This window comes from Loxodonta africana, chromosome 12 (assembly GCF_030014295.1).
Source record: "Loxodonta africana isolate mLoxAfr1 chromosome 12, mLoxAfr1.hap2, whole genome shotgun sequence".
Taxonomy (NCBI): Eukaryota; Metazoa; Chordata; class Mammalia; order Proboscidea; family Elephantidae; genus Loxodonta; species Loxodonta africana.
In genome coordinates, this window is record NC_087353.1 from 82,594,950 (window position 1) to 82,622,881 (window position 27,932).

The window sequence follows — 27,932 nt, forward strand, 5'->3', positions numbered from 1 at the left end:
TTTCATTTTCTACCTCCCTCCCTTCCCTCGAATGGATGATTCATGGCTCAGGAAAGGCTGCTGCACATAGTTCAGAGATGAGAACAGGAGAATTACAAATAGTGCAGCTGCCATCGCTCCCGTATTCATCTCCCTTTGCCAGTATCATTCCGTACTAGACAGATAAGAAAACTTTGACCTTGCAACTTAAACCTTCTAGCTTAAACAACAATAACAAAAACATTCACCAGCCGCATTTCTGTGTCCCCGTTTGTCTTTAGACTGCATATGAAAACCACAATTTCAGAGCAGTAAGGCTGTTGCCAATCACAGGGAATTCCCTGAAACCTTCAGCTCCCCTTCAGAGAGAATGATATACTCAGAAGACTGTGACCTGCTCTGCCCCACGGTATTAGGAGTCCTGATCTGAGCCTCATATCTTTAAAACCTCAGCTCTTAGGTTCTTCTAGTTTCCTGCCCCCTCCCCTCCCATTTTCCTACCCCAACCACGTTCTCCTCCAAAGAACCCTCTCCACTGCCTCACTACCAGCAAGAGACAGGTTCAAAAACCCACGGACCTCAAGCCCATTCTGACTCACAGCGACCTTGTGGGACAGAGTAGAACTGCCCCATAGAGTTTCCTAGGAGTGCCTGGTGGATTCAAACTGCTGACCTCTTGGTTAGCACTTAACCAGTATACCACCAGGGTTTCCAGGTAAAAAGGTAGTTGGGATTTATTCTTGCCTCTATTTGGGTCTTAGACAAGCAGCACTATAAGTCTGAACTTGAGTTTTTACATCTCAAAAATGAGTCTGTTTAACCGCTACTCTGCCTACCACCCAGAGTTGCTGTGATGATTAAAATGAGTTAATAGATGGGAAGGAATTTAAAGGAATAAAATGATTGACACAAACAGTGGTGACGAAGATGATGATGGTGATGGTGATAACGATGATGCTGATGCTGCAGAGCTCATGGTGATGAAGATGATGATGGTCATGATGATGATGATGATCATGACGATGAAGAAGAGGCCTGGTTTTGCATACCCCTTCTAGGACAATATACCTTTATAGTGTTCCAAAGGAGGTATCTTTGGGGGTGACTTCAGTGTTACTGAGACTGAACAACTCTGAAAGTGCTAACGGAACCACCATTGGATTTTGTTCAGAGCCAGGCCGGAAGAAAAGCACTAAACTAGCTAAATTGTAGACATTCAAATGTAAAAGCTCCCCTCTACCCAAGGGCAGAGCCCTTCTCCTACATTATACATGAACAACTTCTCCTCACTCTGGCTTTTTCCTTCACTCCATGCTCAAGGTTCTTTTAGGAACAACATGCCAAGGCTCATTCATACAGAGCCAAACAGAAATCTTGGAATGGAAGTGGTGGTGAAGTTTTCAAGATTCCAGGCTATGAGCTCTGTGCCTGGGAAAGAGAAGTATGAATGACAGATATTGTTGCAAAGAATAACCTTGCCCCAGAAAGGAAACTGCTGTCTCTTTTCTCTAAGTGACTTAGTTATCTAATGCTCCTATAACAGAAATACTATAAATGGGTGGTTTTCACAAACAGAAGTTAATTTTCTCACAGTTTAGGAGGCTAGAAGTCTGAATTCAGGGTGCTGGCTCTAAGGGAAGGCTTTCTTTCCCTGTCAGCTTTGGAGGAAGGTCCTTGTCTCTTTGAGCTTCTCCTCTTGGGCAATCTTCATGTAGCTTTCCCCCATCTCTGGTTCTCTTGCTTTCTTGTTAAATCTCTTTTATATTTCAAAAGAGATTGACTCAATGCACACCCTATTCTAATCCTGTCTCATTAACATAACAAAGACAACCCATTGCCAAATGGGATTATAACCACAGGCATAGATGTTAGGAGTTACAACACATATTTTGGGGGACACAATTTAATCCATAACAAAGACCACAGCCAATAAAAAAAAAAAAAGGAAACACAAATCCTTCCAGAGGTCCCTGCCACCGATAGCTTTCTTGGCCTTGTCCAGGGCCAAGGCCAAAGGAGTGACCCTCTTCCCTTAGCTGTCAGCCATTCATTGATTAATATATATCAAGAGGGAAACTCCAAAGTAACAGAAATTCAGCTTTTCTGAAAATTTGCTAAAATCATTAATATAAAAAAAAAAAACATAGTTACAATTAAATCATACTTTCAAACACCTTCACACATCTTAGATTATAAGATAATATAGACTTGTTCAGTAGCTCAGGGATGATCAATAAGATTTAGCCTTGTCTTACAGATGAAATACCTGAGGGCTTGAAAATTTAAGTAACTTTCCCAAAGTTCCACAGAAACATCATGACTGTAAAACCAGAACAAAAGTTGCTGAGCTGGGGATGGTCGGGGAGGGAAGTGCCAGTACAGCCTGCCCTAAATAATAGCAGTAAACATGGTTTGAAAGGGTATTTTCATAATTGTTTCTCTAAGCCCAGAAAAGGTCAGTTTGTATAGCTGTGATCCCATTTAATCATTCTGGGCCATTTGGAAAAAGATGATTCTGAAATAGATAGAAGAATGGGCACTGGGTTTTAGTTGCAGAGAATAACGACCAGCTGAGAAATCGTCCATGAGGTCACAAGTGGACTAGAAGTAGAAGAGTCACTCATCTTTGGGGATAAGGAAGATCTTCATCACAGTGCTTTCTAGCTTTATTGGCCCCATAATACCCTGTTGTTTGGGGCATAAATTGGACTAAATGTGAGAAATGGAGCTCATTTGAGTTCTCACTTCTCCCTCTGGCCAGTCTCAAGTATCACAAACTCATCTCTTGGTCCTCTTCCAAGAGAAAATGGAGATCAACATTTAAACTGAGACCTTTTGGACTCCCAGTGAGAGTAATAAAGACTTCTCTCATTAGCCTCTTGGATGGATCAGTCCTGGGCAGCTCATTTTCCTATTCAGTTTCTTGCTCTTCCCTCTTGCCTTCTAGTACCCACACCCTCCTTGTTTCTAGTGAGAGATACCTTCCCTTAAAAAGATGCCAGACTAGCTATCCCATGTGCCTTAGGAACCTGATTCCTTAGACTTTTTGCCAGGACAGGATGTTCTGAGGAAAAGGTAATGAAAGAGTCAGGAAGAACCTTTATGGTTGCTCTGAGGACTAGAAAGAATTGATCCAGGAATCCAGGTAAAATTCAATAGGGTAGACCGAGAAATTTGGTGTAAAGAGCTCTCAGAGTTTATGTCTTATGTCTCATTCTATAGACATAGAAATAGATAGCACCCTGTCTTGCCTAAGGTAACATAGAAGATCCAGGATTCCAATCTGGAGCTACTGACTTCTTGTCCAGTACACTTCCTACTGCATCTCATGGCAGAGATTCAAAAGACAAACAAAGGTTATTTAAAAATAGCTTTGCCTGACAGATTGGTCTAAAAAATGAGATGCTTCTACAAATGCTAAGAGGGAGGCTTTTCAGGATACAAAAGGTGATTATGTGTTTGATACAAATATGCCCCAGTCTTTCTCGCCTGCATGCCGTCCAGACTTTTCTAATGGTGTGCCCGAAGACAGAGGCTCCACCTCATGAGATATAGACTAGGGTGGGATGAGAATGTTTCAAAGCTCTGCAAAGAGCACACCTTGGGGTTAAACTAGACCTCTGTATACATGACCAGTGCACATACCTTTTCACTACTCTTACCCAACTCTACATCCAATCCGTCAACCAGGACTCGGAGAGGCAGCTTTGCCTAAGTAGGCAGATGGGGTCCTGAGGATGCCACTGGGAATCATCTTCACAATCAGCTAAGTTAGATACAGGAAGAAATTGAAGGCAGTAATCGTTGTTAAAGCAAAGCAAGAAGTCTGGAAATTTCCACCATTGATTCCTTCACTTATTTTGCGTTTATTGCGGACTTACGTCCCATCACTATGCTAGGTGCTAGAAAAAAGTTGTGAGTAGTGAAGTTTTAATAGAAGAAAATTATCATCTGTATGGGAATGGGCAAAAGCAGTCCTGCTAGTAAGGGAGAATGGATAGGATGGTTTCCCAGGGGACACAAAGTTCTGAAATTTGATTATTAGAGGATCTTGGGTTATAAAAGATATTGGATGTTTCTTTAAATCTCAACTTGAGAAAAGAATTGATATTAAGCTTTTTGAAACTTTCTAACTTTTTTTTTTTTTAAACTCCTCCCCTACCTGGTAGAAACACAAAGTGTCCTAGAAAAAAGTAAACGAGAGAGATTAGCTGGAATTGCAGGGTTAGGCTGGAACCACGTTGGGGAAAATGGCAAATTGTTGTTCTTGAAAGTTTGAGAGTCCATCAGTTCATGTCCCACTTGTCTCTACAGTAGGTCTGCAGAGGCAAAGGGGTAAAAACACAGTAGCCTTCACACTGCTGTGTGCTGGCTGGAAGAATGTGGTCTTCTCCCGCCGAAAATATTTCAAGGAGCCGCAATCCCTGTAGCAGACCTATTTCTGTCATGTTTGCTCACAACTCAATTACACCTGTGTCTGGAACAACGGACATTTCCCCCTAAATGTACACATTTTGGGGGGATGAGCATTGTTATCAATTTGTCTCTATGACACGGGAACAGCCTTGGGACAATAAAATACAATAAATGGTAAAAAGAAAAAAAAAGTAATGTGCATTCTTTCTGATAACTCCTGAACAAGTAGATATTTAGCATTCATTTGGGTTCATTCTAAGGAGCCCTAGTGGTACAGAGGTTAAAGTGTTCACCGGCTAACTGAAAGGTCAGTGATTCAAACCCACCAGCCATTCCACAGGAGAAAGTTGTCGCAGTCTACTTCTGGCAAGATTTCAGCCTTGGAACCCTATGGAGCAGTTCTGTCTTATAGGGTCACTATGAGTTGGAATTGACTCAATGGAAACGGGTTTGTTTTTTGGTTTTGGGTTCGTTCTGTCTTCAGAGAAAAGGTTCAGGTAGCATTCGAAATGACAGCAGCAGAATCCATTGCTGCTTTGACAATCAAATGCAACACTTGCTGACTGAGCAGGAGAGAACCTCTTTTCTGCCATTTCAGGAAGAAAAGATTTCCTAGCTTTTATCCCAGTGGAATTGTCTAGAAATTGTGCCAGGGAAAAGGGACCACTTTTGGGAATTTTAGGGACAAGACTTTGGAAATAAGGACTTTCATTACAATGGGCATTTGTGAGACCTCTGCTGAGAGGCAAGAAAGACAAGGAATAAAATAGGAACTGTTTATGCCATGGTTTATGCCATATGCAGCAGGCCAAAAACTGAGTCTAAATCATAGACTCACAGACCAGTCCCCAAGCCAGGATGAATCCCATCATCCATTTATTTTGCTCTGGTGCTTACGCAGAGAATGCTGATTGAGGTCTCTATAAATTTCTGGTCTGTAACTTCAGCAAGACACTCAGTTTTGGTATCCATTCCTTCTATTTATTCCTGGGCATCTCCCTTTCCCAGGCCGTTTAGTTTTAGAAATTTCCCCCCTTTTTTTTTTAAGCTTTCTATCCCAACCCACCCCCCTTGTTCTTATGGCCAAGTGAGTGGCCTTCATAGAAAAGTTGAGGTCTCTCTCTGCCTTTCACCAGACTTGTGCCCCCTCATCTATCCAATGGCAATAGTGACTGCACCAGCCTCAGAGGGCAGTGTGAAGCCTAAGTGAGGAGCTCATAGATGAACTGCTGAAAAGAAAGAGCCCGACAAAGCTGCAATTATTATAAATATTATTATAAACTTTAAACCCTTTCAAGTCCTAATTATTTTCTGCTTTGAATTTTTTGTTGAGACCATGTGTTTTCATTCATGGAAACATGCTGGATCACTGAGTGTGTCTGAATTTTTGGTAGACAGTATGGACTTTTTTTCCTTCCCAACTCCCACAAGACTACCCTTAGAGTTCAGAGGGACAAACTTTGTCCCACTAACCCTACCCTCCCAAAGTCCTCCCCAGAGTCTGCTGGGATGTATGCATCCCAGATATTTTTTTCAAATTTTCTATTTTTCCTACCAAAAATGTACAAGTCTCATGCAATATCTTATAGAGACAGTAATTTGTGGCACACACCTGTTTCTTTGGTTTCAAGCAGTCATAAAGGGTCCTGCCTTGCAGTAGCACTCACTGTCAGTGGGAAAGTATCTTCCCGATAAACCTGAGAGGCAGAAAATGTTGATGGGCAGCCAAGTCAAGAATTACTCGTTACGGCATGAATTCTTAATTCCTTTGCTCATGTCTCATTATTTCCTACTCTTGTGTTAGATCCCTAGCTATTAACCTCCTCCACAATTGTGTGATTTATTCATTTATCCCTCTCCTCACTTGGAATTTATATTTAACATCAGTCCAAAACAGATCATTCCATCCTTAATTTAAGAAAAAATACACAAAAATGTGCCATAGTACTTTTCAAAATATCAAACAGCATCCCCCTTTCATAGTAAAGTTTTTGAAAGTAGATTCTATCCTCTCTCCACTCGATTTTTTTTCTTCTTCTTACGCCCTTGCATCGTGGTGTCTGCATCCATCATTCTAACGAAATCCTTGATAAGGCCACTAGTAATGTCCCAATTGCCAAATATAGAGGCTATTTGCAGGCCTCATCTACTTGATCTCTCTTTAGCATTCGATACCATTGGCCACTCTCTCCCTTGCTCTGTAAAGTATTCCTGCTTCTTTTTCCATAGTATTCCTCTCCCTTATACTTTTCCCACCTCTGTTCTCTTCCTTTCTCTTTGCCGACTCCTTCTCCTCTTTGTTTTGTTTTTTGTTTGTTTTATTTTTCATTTTTAATTAATGGTGAAAATTGTATCCTTGGTACATTTCTCATTTTATGTGGATGTTCTAGATGGCTTCATTTACTCACATGGCTCCAATAACAAGCTAACTCTCAAATCTATATTGTTAATGATTGTAATACCTATGACAGATACTGTTGGCTTCCTATCGACAATTATCTACCCCCTTTTCCTTATTAACAGAACCTTGGTTTTGACATGGTAAGAAGTGGGAGGTACTCAAGGAAAGTGGACCTCTTTCCCACCCCCAAGGAATGAACCGTAATCGTCTAAGCAATTATGCTCATTTCGTTCCCCTTGCCAATTGGCATGTGATCTGCTTATGCCAGTGGGGCATGAGCAGTTGCTTGTTCAGGGCTTTTCGCTGATTAAAAAAAAAAAAAAGAGTGGTCAGTGATGAGAAGATGGGGATTCACTTTTCCTTCATTTGAATTCTATTGTGAGAAGGAGACATATTTAGAGCTGTGGCAGCCATACTGTGACCATAAGGGCAACCATGGCCAACACTGGGAATGTCAGAGCAAGACTGAAGAAAAGAGCTATTGACATTACTGAGATACTGAATCATCCCACCCGGCAGTCACCTACCCCCAAGCTTCTTTTCAAGTGAGAGAATAAATATCTTCATTGCATGAGGCACTCTCAGTTCATATTTTTTTGCATATGTAAAAATCCTAAAGGATAAGCCCACAGGACAAGAAACAAAATGCTTGGACCAGTAGACCTCATTATCTGGGGGAACTCATTATAACCTCATGTGGCTAACTGACATCAAGGGATCAGCTTAGGGTATCTCAAAGATGTATTAAAGGAGCAGAATTTGCCTCAGGTACACATAGACTTTGCCCTCTTTTTCACATTATAATGCATGTTCCCATCCTCTCTCAGTTTTACCCCTCTTTAACCATCAAGGAGCCCTAGTGGCGTAGCGGTTAAGAGCTCAGCTGCTAACCAAAAGGTTGGTAGTTCGAATCCACTAGCTGCTCCTTGGAAATCCTATAGGGCAGTTCTACCCTGTCATTTAGGGGCACTATGAGCCCGAATAGACTCGATGGCAATGGTTTTTTTGTTTGTTTTTCTTTTATAACCATCGAAAGGATCCCTGGTGCTACAGTGGTTAAGCACTTGGCTGCTAACTGAGAGGTCAGCACGTCGAACCCACCAGCTGCTCTGCAGATGTGGCAGTCTGCTTCTGTAGAGATTTAAAGCCTTGGAAGCCTCATGGGGCAGTTCTTCTCAGTCCTGTAGGATCATATAAGTCGAAATAGACTCAATGGCAATGGGCATAACCATCAAGGTTATAAATGTTTGAGATTCTCCACAAAAAACAAAAAAACCCACTGCCAATGAGTTGATTCTGACTCATAGTGATCTCATAGGGTTTCCAAGGCTGTACATCTCTACAGAAGCCAACTGCCACATGTACCTCCTGCAGAGCTGCTGGTGGTTTCAAACCACTGACACTTTGGTTAGCAGTTCATTGCTTTAACCACTGTGCCACCAGATTCCCCATACATTTCTCAAATATTGGGGAGCTAACATACCACTTCAAACTTGTAGATAGATTTCTTCCAAAATGTGGGGTCAGCACATCTAACATCCCAAGATAAAAAAAACAGAAGCCATGGAGTAGAATTCCAGCTCATAGTGACCCTGTAGGGCAGAGTAGAATTGCCCCATAGGGTTTCCTAGGCTGTAAACTTTACGGAAGCAGACTGCCATATCTTCCTCCTGTGGAGCAGCTGGTATGGTTGAACCTCTGACCTTTTCATTAGCAGTTGAGCACTTAATCACTGTGCCACCAGGGCTCCAGAACATCCCAAGATATATGAATTCTATTAAATGCAAATGAGACTATAAACAACTCCCCTCAAGGTAAAGTATGCAAATATTCTATCTTGAGTTAAGGCCAAATATTCAGAATAGGAATGTTTAATATCTCTTAAGCAATCATGTATTTGTGTTACTCAACCTATCAACAACATTCATATAGTTGATCACTCATTTGTCCTTGCAATACCTATCTTACTTGGCTTTCCAGAACACACTCTCCTTATTTATCCTTACACCACTGCCATTCTTTACCCTTACTTGTGGGTTGCTCCTCGTTTTTATGACCTCCATATTTTGGAATGCTCAGGGCTCAGGCCTTCTCTTTCTACATTCACTGTAGGTGATCTCATACACTCTCGTGGTTTTAAACACCATCTCTAAGCTGGTGGCTCCCAATGTCATATTTTTACCCCAGACCTCTCCTTTGAACTTTATATTCATATATCAAACTTCCCTTGACTTGTCCATTTGAGGGTATAATAGATATCTCAAATTTAATACATTCAAATCAAATTTGAGATTCCTAACCCACCTAAACAGTGTTTCTCCAGTTGAGTAAATGGCTACTCTCTCTTTCCAAACCGAAAACCTTATTATATTCATCCTTGCTCCTCTATCTCTTATACCCTGCAAACAATTTCAAAACAAATATGTCCAGAATTCAGCTACATCTCATCACCTCCACTTATGGCTATCAGACTCAGCAAATAATTGCATAGGACATACTTACATTGTTGTTGTTGTTAGGTGCCATCAAGTCAATTCCGACCCATTGTGACCCTATGTCCAACATAACGAAACACTGCCCAGTCCTACGCCACCCTCACAATCCAAGGAGTTTTCTGGCTTTACTTCTTCCAAGACAGACTTGTTCATTTTTCTGGCAGTCCATGGTATATTTAACATTCTTTACCAACACTGTAATTCAAAGGCATCAATTCTTCTCCTCCGGTCTTCCTTATTCATTGTCCAGCTTTCGCATGCATATGAGGCAATTGAAAGTGTCATAGATTGGGTGAGGCACACCTTAGTCCTCAAAGTGAAATCTTTGCTTTGTAACACTTGAAAGAGATCTTCTGCAGCAGAATTGCCCAGTGCACTAAGTCATTTGATTTCTTGACTGCTGCTTCTATGGATGTTGATTGTGGATCCAAGTAAAATGAAATCTTTGACAACTTCAATTATTTCTCCTTTTCTTGATGTTGCTTATTGGTCCAGTTGTGAGGATTTTTATTTTCTTTATGTTGAGGTGTAATCCATACTGAAGGCTATAGTTTTTGATCTTCATCAGTGTTTCAAATCTTTTTCACTTTCAACAAGCAAGGTTGTGTCATCTGCATATTATCTGCATATTGGAGTCTTCCTCCAATCCTGATGTACAGTTCTTCTTCATAGAGTCCAGCTTCTCAGATATTCGCTCAGCATACAGATTGAATTAATATGGTGAAAGAAACCAACCCTGAAACACAACTGTCCTGATTTTAAAGCGTGCAGTATCCCCTTGTTCTGTTCAAACAACTGCTCTTTGTCTATGTAGAGGTTCTGCATGAGCACAATTAAGAGTTCTGGAATTCCCATTCTTCTCAGTGTTATCCATAATTTGTTATGATCCTCGCAGTTGAAATGCCTTTACATAGTCAATAAAACACAGGCAAATATCTTTCTGGTATTCTCTGATTTCAACCAAGATCCATCTGACATCACCAATGATATCTCTTGTTCCACACCCTCTTCTGAATTGAACTTGAATTTCTGGTAATTCCTTGTTGATGTTCTGCTGCAAACGTTTTTGAATGATCTTCAGCAAAATTTTACTTACATGTGATATTAATGATATTGTTCACTAATTTCCACATTTGGCTGGATCACCTTTCTTTGAAATGGGCACAAATATGGATCTCTTCCAGTAGCTTAGCCAGATAGCTGTCTTCCAAATTTCTTGTCTTAGATGAGTGAGCACTTCCAGTGCTGCATCCATTTGTTGAAACATATCAGTTGATATTCTGTCAATTCCTGGAGACTTGTTTTTCACCAGTGCCTTCAGTGCAGCTTGGACTTCTTCCTTCAATACCGTTAGTTCTTGATCATATGTTACCTTCTGTCATAGGTTGAATTATGTCCCCCCCAAAAATCGTGTATCAATTTGGCTGGGCCGAGATTCCTGGTATTGTGTGATTTTCCTGTATATTGTAAATACTGCCTATATGATGTTAAAGAGGCAGTTGTATTAATGAGGCAGGACTCAATTTACAAGATTGGATTGTGTCTTGAGGCAATCTCTGGAGATATAAAAGAGAGAAGTGAGCAGAGAGACGGGGGACCTCATACCAGCAAGAAAGCAGTGCTGGGAGTGGAGCAGGTCCTTTGGTCCGGGGTCCCTGTGTGGAGAAGCTCCTAGTCCAGGGGAAGATTGATGAGAAGGCCAACAGAGAGAGAAAGCCTCCCCCTGGAGCCAACACCCTGAATTTGGACTTTTAGCCTACTTTACTGTGAACAAATACATTTCTCTTTGTTAAAGCCATCCACTTGTGGTATTTCTGTTACAACAGCACTGGATGACTCAGACACCTTCTGAAATGGTTGAATGCCAACAAATTCTTTTTTGGTGCAGTGAATCGGTGTATTCCTTCCGTCTTCTTTTGATACTTCCGTAGTGATTCAATATTTTGCCCGTGAATCCTTCAAGATTGCAACTAGAGGCTTGATTTTTTCCTCGTTTCTTTTAGCTTGAGAAATTCTGAGTGTGGTCTTCCCTTTCGGTTTTCTAACTCCAGGCCTTTTCACATTTCATTATAATACTTTCTCCTCTCAAGCTGCCCTTTGAAATCTTCTGTTCTGCTTTTTACTTCATCGTTTCTTCCATTTCCTTTAGCTACTATGTGTCCAAGAGCAAGGTTCAGAGTCTCTTCTGACATCCATCTTGGTATTTTCTTTCCTGTCTTTTAATAATTGCATAGGACATATTTATACTTAACATTTATTCATTGTTTTCACTAAATTGTAATGTAGCTGGGTGTCCTCTATTTTATCTGGCATTCCTACATTTGCTGCTACCACTCTGGACCAAGCCACCATCATTTTCCCTTGGATTCTTGCAGTAGCATCCAAACTTGTCTCTTTTCTTGTTCCTTTATCCACCTACAGACTATTCTCAAAACAGCATCCTGTTTTAAACAGTAGGCAGGTCATATGATTCCTCTACTGAAAACCCACTAATGGTATCTCATTTCACTAAGGGTAAAAGTCAAAGTCTTTACAATTGTCAATAAGCCCCTAGCTGATCTGCTATCTCACTATCTTTCAGGCTCCATCTTTTCCTGCCCTCTTCCTCAATGACCAGTGCTCCAGCCACACTAACAACCTTGCTGTTCCTGTTGTTGTTAGGTGCCATCGAGTCAGTTCTGGCTCACGGCACAACAGAATGAAACTCTCTCAGGTCCTGCACCATCCTCACAATCGTTTTGCTTGAGCCCATTGCTGCGGCCACCGTGTCAATCCATCTCATTGAGAGTCTTCCTCTTTTTCGATATTCCTGGAGCATGCCAAACCCACTCTAGCCTCAAGTCTTGACTTTTGCTTCAGGCTGGATCTCTCTTCCTCCAAATACTCTATGGCTTATTGTTGTTGATGTTGACAAGTTGTCATCAGGTTATACTTTTGACACCCTCATGTATAACAGAACGAAACACTGTTCTGTCCTGTGCTGTCTTCATGATCTTTGACATGTTTGAGTTCATTGTTGTGGCCATTGTGTCAGTCTGACTTATTGAGGGTTTCCTTTGTTTTTGCTGACTCTCTACTTTACCAAAGATGATGTCCTTTTCTAGCAGTTGGTCTTTCCTGATGATGTGCCCAAAATAAATGAGCTGAAGTCTCACCATCCTCAATTCTAAGGAGCATTCTGTTCGTATTTCTCCTAAGACTAATTTATTTGTTCTTCTGGCAGTCCATGGTATAGTCAATATTCTTCACGAACACCACAATTTCAGTGCATCCGTCTTTCTTTTTTCTTCCCTTTTCATTGTCCAGCTTCCACATGCATATGAGGCAGTTGAAAAGACCACAGCTCCAGTCAGGCACACCTTAGTCATTAAAGTGACATCTTCACTTTCTAAAGCTTTAAAGAGGTCTTTTGTAGTAGATTTATCCAATGCGGTATGTTACTTCATTTCTTGACTGCTGCTCCCATGGATGCTGATTGTTGATCCAAGTAGAATGAAAAAGTTCACAACTTCAATTTTTTCTTCATTTATCATGATAATGTTTATCAGTTCAATTGTGAGAATTTTTGTTTTCTTCACAAAAATGAAATGGCTATGGCTAGCCCACTCTATTCCCTCAGAAATCTGTTAAAATAGCACTTTTTCAGTGACGAATGCCCTTGATAGCCAATTTAGTATAACATTCCCCAGTGAATTAGTCTCCTATTGCTGCTGTAACAAGTTACAACAAATTTACTGACATAAAACAACACAAATTCATCATATTGCAGACATTAGGTCCACCTGGATATTTCAAGATACTCTCCCCCATCTCAATATCCTTAACGTAATCACATCTGCAAAGTCACTTTTTGTCACATAAGTTAACATAGTTACAGGTTCCAGGGATGTGGATATCATGGGTATGTGGGCATTATTCTATCTACCATACCCCCTCAGTCTCTGCATCTCCCTTCCTAGCTTTCATTATTTTCCATAGGTCTAATTGCATTCTAATAAAATATATATATACATTTTATTATTTATGTCTCTCCTTATTTGCATGTAAGCTCTAGGAGGGCAGAGATTTTTGTCTTACTTGTTCACTGTTGTCAGCAACAGAACACAGTGGTTAGGAGCATAGTCTCTGGAGCCACACTGTCCCCAGCTCTGCCACTTCCTAACTGTGTGTCCTTGGACACATTACCTAAGATCCATGTGTTTCAGTTTAGATCCATTTGCACTAATAAGAGTACCTACCTCATACAGTTGTTGTGAAGGTTAAATCAATTAATATACATAAATCACTTGGAACAAGGTAGATACATCATAAGCATTATTTGTGTTATCTATTGTTATTAAAATAATTATTATTTGGTTGTTTTTTTTTTTTTTGCTTCCTGTGCCTAGAATAGTGCCTGGCACATTAAAAAAGAAAAACAAAAAACAGTTGCCATCAAGTCAATTTTAACGCATCGTGTTCCTACGTGTCTCAGAGTAGAACCGTGCTCTGTAGGGTTTCCAGTGGCTGACTTTTTGGGAGTAGGTCACCAGGTCTTCCTTCTGTGGTGCCTCTGGGTGGGCTCGAACCTCCAATCTTTCAGTTAATAGTCAAGCATGTTAACCATTTACACTACCAAGGGACTCCATCTGACACATAGGTAGCCAAATAATATGTGTTCAATAGTTCAATATTATTAGGATAAGACACTTAAATATATTAAATCATTTGAATCTCACAAAATTCTTATGAAGCCTAGTGCCCCATTTATTTGATACAGAAAGGAGGCAGAAAGAAATGAACTACCTTCCCCAAAGCCCCAGAATAAATGTAGAGCTAGAATCTGAACCCATACCTGTGTGACCCATGTCTAAGCTCTTACCTCCCACCCTGTAATATGGTAAGTTATTCTCAGTGTTGAAAGCTTTTTAATAGGGCAAAAATGACACTGAGGTCTTGGGCCTTGGCAAAAGCAATTATTCATCATGGTTGCCTTTGGCTAGGTGTACAAGTTCTGTCTCAGCACTACTGACTTTTGGAGCTGGATAGTCTTTGTTATGAGAAGCTGTCCTGTGTATTGCAGGATGTTTAGCAGCATCCCTGGACTCTACTCATTAGATGTTAGTAGCACATTGCCCCCCACTTGTGACAATCAAATCTGTCTTCAGATAGTGCCAGTTTTCCTTGGAGGGGAAAGGGCAACATTGCCCTTGGTTGAGAACCACTGCACTGTGGCAAGAAGGAGATGATAGTCCTCCTGATTCTGTGTGAATGTAAAGCCTCCTGAAGTTATCTCCCTGACACCCAATTCACCACAGTTTTGTTGACGCATTCCCTTTTTAATCCCCCATTCCCTGCTTGCATGCATATTTAGCACTGAGTTTTCTTGTGAGTTACTTTCTTCCTGCTTATGGACATTTCCACCTGGATGATCTGTTGGTCACAGTAAATTCAACACATCCAACTTCTTTGACTCCTCTTACACCAGATATACCCCATCCTCTCTCTCCTTGATCCTAGTAAATGATAAAATGACATCACCATTTATACTGTCTCCTAAGCAAGTCAACCTCACGACAATCTTGACTCTGTCCCTTTTCTCAGCCTTCTATCCAATCATGAAGACCTGTTCACTTTGCCTCAGGAATGTATCTTGTCATGACCTCTTCTCCATCTCCCCTGCCGCTGCTCTAATTTAGGTCTTAGGTCTTCCGAGGTCTCTCCACAAGTAGTCTGCCTGTCTTCAGTCCCTTTAGTCCTTTTCCTATTTGTAACCCATCTTGAATCCAGGAACATGTTAACTGACAGGAAACTGATTACATCATCCTCTAATAAACTCTTATTAGTCTACCATTTTTTTTTCTTTAACAGAAGTGATGGAGACAGTACAACTCAAACAAAATCAAGAAATAAAGGAAGTTTATTGGCTCATGTAACAGATTTCCAAAAGGTGATGTGGCTTCAGTTAGAGCTGAATCCAGAAGATTAGTAATAACTTCCAATATTTTGCATCTACTAATCTGTTTTACATGGTATCATTACAGCTGCTTGAAGCCCAGACTACACCACCTTAACAATTCCACAGAATAAGTATTTTTCTAAGAGCTCCATCAAAGCTCTTAGGGAGAACATGGATTGGGTTAGATGGCCTCTCAGGAAGCAATCACTGTGGTCAGGGGGCTAGAGAACTTAAGGACAGGGCACAGCCAGCACCTACTCCTATTGCTTGGGAAATATAATTATTGAATGGGGAAAAAGGTTATAAATAAGAGATGCTGGGGAGACCAATATGTCTTTCATGGTCCCCTACTGCCTACATGATAAATTTCCTCAGCTTAGCACACAAAGATTTTTACAGTGTGGCCCCAAACCACCCCTCTGACCTCCTCTCTGAGAACTACTCACTACTCAATGTTCCTGTTGCTCTGATTTGTTACCATTCCCTACACACATTATGCATACATCTTGTACTTGTAGTATCTTCCTGTACCAACTCTTTCTTTTCCAGCAAAACATTACTCGTGCTTAAAGATCTGGTCAAAATGTTCCTTCCGTGATTCCCTGGCTGAAATTAGTTGTCCCATTCTCTGTGTTTCCACATACTTTTAAAACTTTACAATGCCACTTAAACAAAAGAAACCAAACCCATTGCCATCAGTGCTCCTGGATCTTTTTGCTTAGTGGTAATGAGACCCCTCTCCTCTCTAGTCAACTCGCTCTTTTATACCTCAAAAGAGATTGACTCAAGATACAATCTAATCTGTTAGACTGAGTCCTGTGTCATTAACATACCTGCCTCTAATCCTGCCTCATTAACATCATAGATATTAGGATTTACAACACATAGGGAAATTACATCAGATCACAAAATGGTGGACATCCACACAATACTGGAAATGATGGCTTTTACAAGTTAACACACATTTTGGGGGGTCACAATTCAATTCATAGCATTCAACTTCCTGAATATGGCCCATTCCCTTCGCAGAGTTACTCCTTTTTTAAAACAGTCATTACATCATTGTACTACATGTAAACAGCGAGTTTGGTCTTTGTGAATAGCTAGTGTCGCTAAGGATGACCTTAGGAAGAGTCCCCCACCTGTCCCCCCATGACACTATTCTAGCTAACTCCTTGATTCTTGATCTTCTAAAGAGCTTTATGACCAGAAAGAGTGAACAGTGCCTTCTTACCCAGGTGTCTTAGTCATCTGGTGCCACCCTAACAGAAATACCACACGTGGATGGCTTTAACAAAGACAAATTTATTTTCTCACGGTCTAATAGGTTATAAATCCAAATCCAGGGTGTCAGCTCAAGGGGAAGCCTTTCTCTCTCTTGGCTCTGGAGGAAGGTCCTTGTCCTCAATCTTCCCCTGGTCAAGGATCTTCTCAGGCATACAGACCCTGTGTCCAAAGAACGTGCTCTGCTCCTGATGCTGCTTTCTTGGTGGTATGGGGTCCCCCACTCTCTGCTTGCTTCCCTTTCCTTTTATCTCTTGAGAGATAAAGGGTGGTACAGGCCACACCCCAGGGAAGCTCCCTTTACCTTGGATCAGGGAGGTGACCTGAGTGGTGTTGTAATCCCGTGCTAATCCTCTCAACATAAAATTATGATCACAAAATGGAGGACAACTACACATGGCCTAGCCAAGTAGATACACACATTTTTTTGGAGGACATAATTCAATCCATGACACCATGAGAGAAATGACTGCATCTCATCAGAGATGACTTTATTGGACCATGAGAACACAACCCAAATAATCCATCACTGAGGAAAATTATTGGACTACACCAGAGTGTAAAACAGTTAATTCCTATAATATCAAAAATTAAAGTAGTAGAAGGGATACCGGGGACATGTTTTGTTTGACATCCAAAAGTTTGCCGGATACATAGTATTAGTAGTTCTCGGGCCAAATTCAGCTCACTGAATTATTTTATTGACCTCAATGGTTCTGTTGTTTTTAAACTGAAATGGAATATTTGTAGACAGGGTGTGGGTCACCATTTCCCCCCAACTTCCACAAATCCTTAGTGTTCCACCAGCTGCCTCTATGACAGGTGCCTGCCTCTAAACGGTTCAAGATTTAGCAACACATATAGGGAGTTTTCATGAAGCTACAGGATCCATTTTCTAGGCCTCATAATATTTTTGTGACATTTACACTTAATACTATGAATTGAAACAATAATTCCCAGAATCTTGGTACCTTCTTCCTTTTTTTGTTCCCATAGTGTATTCTCACCTGTTATGGAGCCGTGATGGTTCAGTAGTCAAGAGCTTGTCTGCTAACCAAAAGGTCAGCAGTTGGAACCCACCAGTTGCTCCTTGGAAAACCTAGTGGGCAGTTCTACTCTGTCCTATAGGGTTGCTATAAGTCAGAATAGACTCAACAGCAACAGGTTTGGGTTTTGTTTGTTTGTTTGTTTGTTGGATTATCTTACTTACTGCTCACAGTATCCATGTAAAACATTAGTTCTCAAACTCCAACATGCTTAAGAATGACCAAAAACTTGTTAAAACCCAAATCCCCTAGAGATTCTTTGTCTGTCGTACTGAAGTGGGGACTGAGATTCTGCAATTATAACAAGATTCCAAAGATGCTGGTGCTGCTGGTCCAAGGACCACACTTTTATCATACCATTTCACAGATGCAGAAACCGACTACCACCTACAGAAGGTATATAAAGGACACTGAGAGCCTCCATCTACGCTGAAACCGGTAGTACCTGTATCTTGTTTCCCTGTGGGTCTTGAGCAGGGGTATCCAGAAAGAGACATCCAAGCAAATTGCCTTTAGTACATTCATTCCCAACACTCCATTTCTCCTCGTAGCTTTGGGCTGGCTGGATGGAGAGAGGAAGAGGTGAACTAATGTGTTGTAATGAATATTTCTACCAGCTCATTAAGAAAAGATGTATCAGGCCTAATGAGGAAATAATTTTCTTCTCTACTCCCACTGCTAAGGTTAAGAGCTCCCAAGGTCAAACATAAGCCATCCCAAAGCTGCCTTTCTGGAACTTTCCCTTGGTGTTGATTAAGGATAATTTATTGCAGATTCAAATGGGAGATTGGGAGGGTGGGGGATGGCAGTGGGGGAAAATAGAAGCCTACATTCCAACGGATGAAATTGAATAATCAAACAATACAAAATATTTTATTTATCTTTTGATGGGAACCATGTTTACCTCCATTTTTTGGGACAGGTGTCTGACAAAACCATCGAAAAGAAATTTTATCCACAAAATTAGGAAGTAGTGAACTATAAAATTGCTAATTATTTTCTAGTAAATTTACTTTTAAATAACTTTAGACATCAATTACAGGCGCCATTAGGCACCGTTAAGCACTAGGTGTGTTTACCAAACAAGAGCAGTGCATTGCTGATCCTGTCCCGTCTGTATGGCTTGTCTTTCTGGTTCACCCTCAGCTCCCCTTCCCCAGCCCTCCTCATAAACACGGCATAAGTATCAAGAGCGGAAATTAAACTCCATAAATAATGACAGATTGTTTCCATTTCAAGTGTCATTGCTCAGTCAAACCCCAGGTGTCTTAGATAAAGGTTAGTTTAGGGGAAAATTTTAATTCTAATTGTCAGCTTGGGGTGTGTGTCCCAGTCCAGTGTTTCTCTATGATGATCACACATGGGGAACATTAAAAAAACAAAACAAAACAAAACCTTTATGCCAGGACCTCACTCCAGACTAATTACATTGGAACCTTAAAAAAAATAAAATGTTTTTAAACATATCTAAAGTGATTCTAACATTCAGCCAAGTATGACAACTGCAGCCTCAGCCATCCTGGCTGCAGGCTCAGCCTCCCCAGACCAGAGAGACAGGCAGCTCATTAACATTTGCCTTCCTGCTGTCTCCTGAACCTTCACTTGGCTGAAGTTTAGGATTAACTAACAACCCAGAACCATGGTCTGCTGGCTCGACTATAATTGTGGGGTCTCCTCAGGTGAGTCTCCATCTGGCTAGCAGATGCAAGACTTGTGGGCCTTTATAACTGCTTGTTTGCAGTACTGGATCATGGCGGAACTGAACATGCTGTCGGCTCTGGCAAGCCCAGGCTCTAGGCTCATCTTTATTTCTATCTAGGCTCATCTTTATTTCTATCTCAAGTCCCTCACCTGTCAAACAATGAAGGGCTGCAAGCATCAGCACTCGTGCAGAGCTTCAGAGTGTGTGCTCTGCTGTAGCCTGACTCTGCCACCCGAGAGCTGTATTTTTTGGCCTCAGCATGCCTCAGTTTCTTGTCTCATCTTACCCACCTACCTACCTGTTGCTGTCGAGTCTATTCTGACTCATAGCGACTCTATAGGACAGACTAGAACTGCCCCATAGAGTTTCCAAGGAGCACCTGGTTGATTCCAACTGTCGAACTTTTGGTTAGCAGCCATAGCTCTTAACCACTGCGCCACCAGGGTTTCCATCTCATCTTAGTTACCTCATATGAGTTCAATCAATACTAATCGCCATAGAGAGCGTGCACCACAGTATCTGATCCACAGTAGGTAATTTCCTCCTCAGCTTTGTGTTTCCACAGAAAAGAAAACTTTTGTCAATACTTCTAAACTTCCAAGAAAGGGTGGAAGGGGAGCTTGCACCCATCTTTCTTATTCTTCCCCAAAGGAGGTAGAGTAGCCAATATAAATGATGTGAACATGACATTTTTGCACAACATTTGCTAGTAGGTGTGGCCAGTGCTTATGTATACCCTGGTCCTTTGCTCTCTTGGAAACTGTAATTCAGGGTTTTTTTTTGCATTCAACTGTAATGTCAATTCTGGGTCTGCTCTATCAAACAAGGCTGCCCCATAACCATAGAGAATAGAATCAGAGGCCTTCTTTTGAGAGGTCAGGTCCAAACCATGGTCTCCGGATGATCTACCTCTTTGGGCAGAAGGAAACAAGAAGGGATTTGAGCATTAATAAAGCTGATGGCTCACTTCTCACTTGACTGTAAGTTTCTTTATTTTCTTTAGGCAAACCCTGGGGAACTGGTGAGATGGGTCTTAAGTACCGGAATCCATCATAGCAAGTTGATTCCATTTTCATTTTCACTCTATTGGCTCAATCCACATAACAGAGCTTCTGCATAGGCGTTCTCAGTTAGGACTGATCAAGAATAGTCCTCTATTCTTGCATCAGAGTACCTAGGGAATGGACCTCATACGTAGGGAATTTCCTACTGTAAGACCATTATAAATACCCAACTCACACATTTTCTAAATAGATGAGGATGGACAAAGTGGTGAGGAATGGATGGATGGTTACTCTGCATCTGGCCCTTAAGTGTTTGATCATCACTTGGCCATGTCTTGTGGCTGAATTGGACTCCCACAACTCTCTAGAATTAGGGCTTGAATGTGCCCTCTTAGACATGGTGCCAGGACCATTGTTATAATCTCTGAGGCCAACCGGTCATCCATTCTGTCCATTCAGCCAGACCCTGTTTTTCTCCCAGTTGATCCTTTCCTCAGAAGCTCCACTTTTCCTTAACCATGACTTTATAAGGTAGATCCTGGAAATATCAGTGAACTGCCTGGGCTGAGTTGGGCAGGGCTGGGTCTTTGGTGCTAGGGGAGGCATCAAGTTTTAATAACACATATAGACCAACGAGAGCATGTACATTGCCATATACAACAGTGATATCAAATAGTAAATCCCTTGGTTGTAAATGCTTCAGTAGTGTGAGTGGGTGCTTGGGGACAGCAGGTAGGATATGGTAGTGAATTCTCCCCATGAGGGTCTGTATCAATGGCAAACTGCTCACAAAGGAGCAGTCTAACAGATTGACTTTTTTATCCTAATATTTTCTCCCACTAAATATTATAAAAGCAATAGAGTAACAATATGGGAAGTTTGGAAAATAAAGGCAAATGACTTCTTTTAATACCACCCTCCAACGCAACCCAAATTTTATGTTTGTATCTTTTCTTTCCCTTCCATCCACAATAGATATGCAGACTATTTTTACACAACTGCCATCTATCACTTTATTTAATAAGCAATTACTGGACCTCTATTATGTGTGTAACCTTCTGCTAGGGGGTCAAGCTGAGGAAGACTCAGTCCCTGGCCTTGGTTAACCCACAATTTATTTGGGGAAACAGACATACACACAGATCATTTCAACACAAAATAACTGCGTTCAGTCTTACGCCCGAACATAAATAATGAAGATAATGGACTGATTCTTCCTAATGCCTCAAAATCTATCAGCCAGACCTGGTGATTTTAGAATCACATGGCAACATGGTATAATGTGAAAACCTCAGACTGGGTGATTTGTCACAATTCTAAAAGCAGAGGGTTTTTTGGAGGGGGAGGAGTTGGAAGCAGAAGGGCATAGTACTTTTAGACAAAATGGAATTCATTGCTAATATTAAAAAAAAAAAAATAGGAGGCTTTGTGTAAAAGTCCAGATTTCTGGCTTCTCTTGAAAAGTAGATCAAGCAACGTCAGACTGTCCTGTGGCAATGACAAAGTCAAATACAGGCTACCCCATTCAAACGACGCAGGCACACCTGTTTGCCACAGTCCACCCTGAGCTATGTTGCTCATTACATTACCTGCCTGACCCATACGTGTACCCAAGTCTATGATTACGAGCTTTCCTATTTTTCTGATGTTAAAAAAGCAAAAATCTTTACAATGGCTTACATGGCTCTAAGGGATCTGTCTCTCAACTTTGTCTCTTACATTCTCTCCAATTACCCTCTTTGTTCCCATTGCTTCAATCACACTGACCCCCTGGGTGCCCCTCATGCACACCACTATGCACCTGCCCCAGTGTTTGCACATGCTCTCTTTCCTCTGTCTGGAATGCCCTGCTCCCCAGCATCCACAAGCCTCATTCCTTCTCCTCCAAGTCTTTGCTCAAAGGCTATCCTCTCACTCATTCAAAATGGCAGTGCTGCCTCTAGCCCTTCCAAGGTCTCTTGACTCATCTCCATTCTTTCCATAGTATACCTACTACCTTTCATCATACTGTAGAGATTATTTATTTAGTAAGTTAGTTAGTTAGGTAGTGTCGTGGATTGAATAGTGTCCCCCAAAATATGTCAACTTGGCTAGGCCATGATTCCCAATATTGTGTAGTTGTCTTCCATTTTTTGATCTGATGTAATTGTCCTATGTGTTGTAAATTCTAAGCTCTGTCTGTGGGTAATGAGGCAAGACTAGGTTATATTAAATAGGATTAAGGTGGGATGCTACACCCTTACTCAGGTCACAGCCCTGATCTGATGTAAGGGGCGTTTCTCTGGGGTGTGGCCTATATCACCTTTTATTTTACAAGAGATAAAAGGAGAGAGAATTGAGCTGAGAGAGGGGGACCTCATTATCACCAAGAAAGAAGAGCTAGGAGCAGAGTGCATCCTGGACATGGGGTCCCTGTGCTGAGAACTTCCTAGACCCAGGGAAAGATTGATACCAAGACGCATGGAGATCTCTAAGGAGCACCTGGCCCACAGTTGTTGAAAGGAAATAAGGACCATCCCCCAGAGCTGACAGAGATAGAAAGCCTTCCCATAGAGCCAGTGCCCTGAATTTGGTCTTCCAGCCTTCTAAACTGTGAGAGAATAAATTTCTGTTTGTTAAAGCCATCCACTTGTGATATTTCTATTATATCAGCACTAGATAACTAAGACTGTTAGTTATTTTTATTGTTTATCATCTGTCCCTCACTACTAGAAAAGAAGCTCCCAATGGGAAGGATGGCACCGATTGATTTCTCAGTGTCCGGAAGAGTACCTGGTGCATAGTAGGTGCTCAGGACATTTTTGTTGAATAAATAAATGACTCCTGATTTGACTGTTGGATTTAGCATTAGAAGAACCAGTTTTAGAATCCAGCTCTGCCTTAGGACATAACCGATCAAGTCCCACGCTAATCCAAAATTCAGTTTTCTTATCTGCAAAATTAATTGGAAATTTAAGAATTATATATAGTAAAAACAAAAACAAAAAATTCTGGAAAGATGGGTGTCGTAGGCCAGATCAGTGGTTAGTACTGTACACAAGAGGCCAGAGAGCCCTGACTGGTAGGGCATTTAGAAATTAGACTTACCTGTGTCTTCCCTTACGGATTGGGTGGCTTCGGCAAGTTACTGACCTTCTTTCCACCTCATTTTTCTCCTCTGTAAAATAGGGACCTAATTGACTGACTCCTCACAGAGTAGTTGTAAACAGTAAAGACTGTGGTGTGTGAAGGGTCCACCATAGGCCTAATAATGTCTATTGGGTGTTTACCCCCTTCTCCTCAATATTGGAGATTCTTCAGGGACACTTGAAGCAGGAGTCTGACCTTTCAAGGCCAAGAATCTTTGACCAATGAAAATTTGAAGGAAGATTCGAGGTGGAATGGAAGGTGAGGACTTCTTTTCCCTAGGTGCAAAGAGCCTTAATGTGAGTTACTGTTTCCAGGAATGTGTTACAGAGCAGCAGCCTAATGAACAGTCTGGAATCTTAGAGGTGTGGTGTGTGTGTGTGTGTGTGTGTGTGTGTGGTGGGGGGGGAGGGTGGGGATGGGGAGGGTATAGTACCAGAGGTTAGGGGTTACTTCTATTTAGATGATACTGTTCAGGTGAAATAATAAACCTTAGACTTTCCATTTTACTTGGGCCCCCCACAGGTTTAGGAAAAGCAAAACCAGAGTTCAACATCAAAGACAATAGTGATGCTTCCTTCCCAAGGAGGCTAATGTGTTGAAAACAGCCCCAATACAGTGTCCTGGAGTTTGCCTAGGTGCCTAGAATCAGATGGTAAAATGATCAATTTCATAGCCTCTTTTTCTTGCACTTAAAGTTTTCAAGGCTTAAAAATAATCATGATGAGAAAAGCCATCGCTGCTTAGAGCACTTTGCTAAGTGCTTGGCATGGTTATCTCATGCCGCAACAAGCCTGAGAGCTTGGTCCCATTAGTATCACAATTTCTGTCAAAACTGATTAAAGTTGGAGTTGGAAATGGATGGAAAAGAGGTTGGTTGGGTGGCCCTGGGATAACTTGTGAAGAACTTCTTATCTCGTATGCCCTTCGCATTCTACCTGGGATTATGATTAGATGCTGAATTTCCAGGACTCAGTTTTCTCACCTTAAAATGCAGACCACAGGGTTTACCTCTGAGCTCTTCCGTAAGGGTGAATGTGCCCAGCCCAGTGTCTAGCGCAAAGTAGAATCTCCAGAGAAGCCAGTGCTCCTCTCCTTACGTCTCTAAGGCCTCTGAGCAACATGGACTCCTGGCTGGACTCAGGAACAAGAAAAGCTCAGGAGTAAAGCCACCTGTCTGTTTAATAATCATCCTTTAAGAGCAAAAATCCCAAGTATCTTAGTACAACCTTCCACAGATTCACTAACCAAGCCAGGAATCCATCTTCTGCGGTCTCTTTTGAAGGCCCAGAGAGGACTTATGCAAGCCTCCGTCAGCTGGGGATGACGGCTGGAAAATGAGGGAGGGTCTGGGCAATCCACCTCCTGGATAATCAGCTCTGTGCAGTCACCTGACCTACACAATACACGTCATCCCTTTAGGCAAAGGAATTGTCTGACCACAGAGAGGTCTCTTTAAATCTCCTGCAATGCTTGTTTGAATTATAGATTCCCAGTTCCACTCTCCAATTGTCATTTTCTGGGTCTGGGTGAGATCTGAGAATTCTGTTTCATTTTTTAAACAAGCATTTTAAAGGATTCTGCTGTGTAGCCTAGCTTTGGCAAACCAACGGATTAGACCTCAAAACCTCCAATAGGGGAGGCAGGGCCACCTCATGGGGCTGCACAGGTTGTGCACTGAACAACAAGCTGTACACACGGACTCAGGGGAAAAAACCTTGTGTGGTGCACATCATCCAGAGGATTGCCCCCGTATACTCTGCACTCGACAGTTTGCACTGCCACTGCACCTCTATTATCTCAAAGCTCAGGAATAGCAGGGCTGAGGAAGAAGTAAGCCAGGCCTGGCAGGCATGCAGTGGGTGGATTGTAGCAGATTCAGTTCTAGAGGCCAGCCTTGGAGGGAAAGCACGGCTGTATAGACCAGGAAACAGTGCTACCTGGGTGGGACTCCAAACATCAGGGAGAATCCAATCTAGGCGATAGAAGGATAAAATCAGACACTGACGGAACAGCCTGGAAGAGGGGAGGGAAGATGAATAATGATTATTTTTGTTGTTTCTAATTTCTCGCTTTATAAGCAAGGCTTCGTACTAGTTATCAATTGCTGTGTAACAATTACCCCTAAACTTAGTTGCTTAAAGCAACATTTATTTTCCCACAGTTTTGCTGGGTCAAATATGTGGACGTGGTTCAGGTTGGTTTTCTGGTTCCGGGTTTCTCACAGACTGTAATCAAGGTGTTGGCTGGACGTGTAGTCATCTCAAAGTTTGTTTGTGAAGAATCGGCTTCCTAGAATATTCACAGTGTTATTGGCAGAATTCAGTTCCTCACGGGCAATTGTGTTACCTCAATTTCGTAAGTTAGAGCCGCCAGCCTCAAACAGCCAATTCTTGAGACAGGGTGAGGTGGGTAGCAAGAGCTTTATTACACATACTGGTAAATGGAGACAGAGGGGAATTACCTCCTCCTAAAACTATCTGTCTCGAGGAACTGCAGTCCAGCTGGAGTTTTAAGGAGAAAGGGGGACATGGGTTTTAGGAACTTGTGGAATGTCTGTTCTCTTTCTGTTTGGTTTCAGTGGTCATATATCAAACACGTTGATTTTTTTCTTGCCATTATCCCATCAGCTGAGGGGGTGGTGGGTGCCATCCTTCGTCCTGTTTGACAGGCTTAGATAGGTAACACTTGTTTTTCAAGGTCCTGGGGGAAACATTAGTTAACATTTAACTTTCAGGGGAATTAACAGTAAAATCATACTTGGAGACAGAGACAGGCTAGGGAAAGGAAAAATGGCGCAGGTTCTGTTCAAGATATGGCCGACCAACCTGTTTCAGTTGGACTGAGCGCCTCAGTTCCTTGCTGACTGTTGTTCCTTCCCACATGGTTCTATTCATAGGGAAGCTCACAACATGGTGGCTTTGGGGAAAAGAGAGTGCCAGACAGAAAGTGTTATCAAGACAGAAGTTACAGTCTTTTGTAACCTAATCACAGAAGAGACATCCATCACTGTGCTGTATTCTATTTGTTATAGAAGTAAGTCACTAAATCCAGCCCATACTCAATGGGATTACACAAGGGCTTGAATACCAGGAGACGGGATTGTTAGGAGCCATTTCGGAAGCTGCCTACCACAGGTTAATGTGACTATCTGTATCTTTTTTGCTGGAGCTATACACATCCGCATATATATCTGAGGACTGCTTTGATCGCTTAATTAGAATACATTTTCTAGAAGAATTGTTGGATTAAATTACAGATATGCTTTAGGCTGCACAAGGCCAAGTGTTACGCATGTTTGTAAGGCTTTTGATTCATAAATCTACATAAAAAACAAGCTATTGCTGTCAAGTCAATTCCAACTCATAACGATCCTATATGACAGAGTAGAACTGCCCCACAGGCTTTTCATGACTGTAATCTTTACAGAAACAGTGCCACATCTTTCTCCCACAGAGCAGCTGGTGGGTTCGAACCACCAACTTTTTGGCTATCAGCCCGGTACTTAGCCACTTTGCCACCAAGGCTCTTTGACATAAATCTATAATGCCTTCAGAAATGATGTAGCCATGTACCCCACCCCTTTCAGTACTGTGTGAACATGTCCTTTCCCCCACACACTCATCATTCTTTACTCCTAATTTGATGAGTGAAGACATAGATCACAATACATTTTTATTTTTTAATTGTTAGTGATATAATAGGTCCCTGGGTGACACAAACAGTTAAGTGTTCGACTAACCAAAAGGCTGGTGGTTCAAAACCACCCAAAATACCTCAAGAGACAGCCCTGGAGATCTGCTTTCAGAAGGTCACAGCCTTTAAACCCTGTGGAGCAGTTCTACCCTACACACATGGGGTCACCATGAGTTAGAATCAACTTGATGGCAACTAAAAACAACTATGACAGTGATATAACATGTGTCATATATTTATTGACAATTTAGAATTTTTCTTTTTTTTTTTTTTTATGTGAACAGCTAAGTTCATACCTGGATAGGAAAGGATTAACTTGGCAGGCCTGGGTTGCTCAAATTCTACACACCAAATGATGTCCATCTCTAGGACTGGCCCTTGGCCTGTTTCTAGGAAATAACCTTTGAGTCCTTGGAATATTCTGCCTGATAAGAGCGTATTTGTATGCCTGAGCCTTGGGCCATGCTGCACCAGATAAATTTATCCTGTCAATATGATTTATCTTCAATTCCTGTTTTTGCTGTGGGAAGGGCATGGGAGGTATCTGGAGTCTAAGTAGTTGAGGTTAACCACGCAGTTGCTGCATGCCTACATGACTGGCCCCCCCAAAAAACCCTGGACCACAAGACTGGGATGAACTTCCCTGGTTAGTAACACTTGACATGCATTGTCACATCATTGCTGAATTAAGCATGTTCTCTTGCAACTACACTGGGAGAGGACCCCTGGAATCTTGTACTTAGTTTCTCTTGGACTTTGTCTCAATGCACCTTTTCCTTTTGCTGATTTTAACCTGTATCTTTTTTTCATTGTAATAAACCATTACCACGAGTATAACAGCTTTT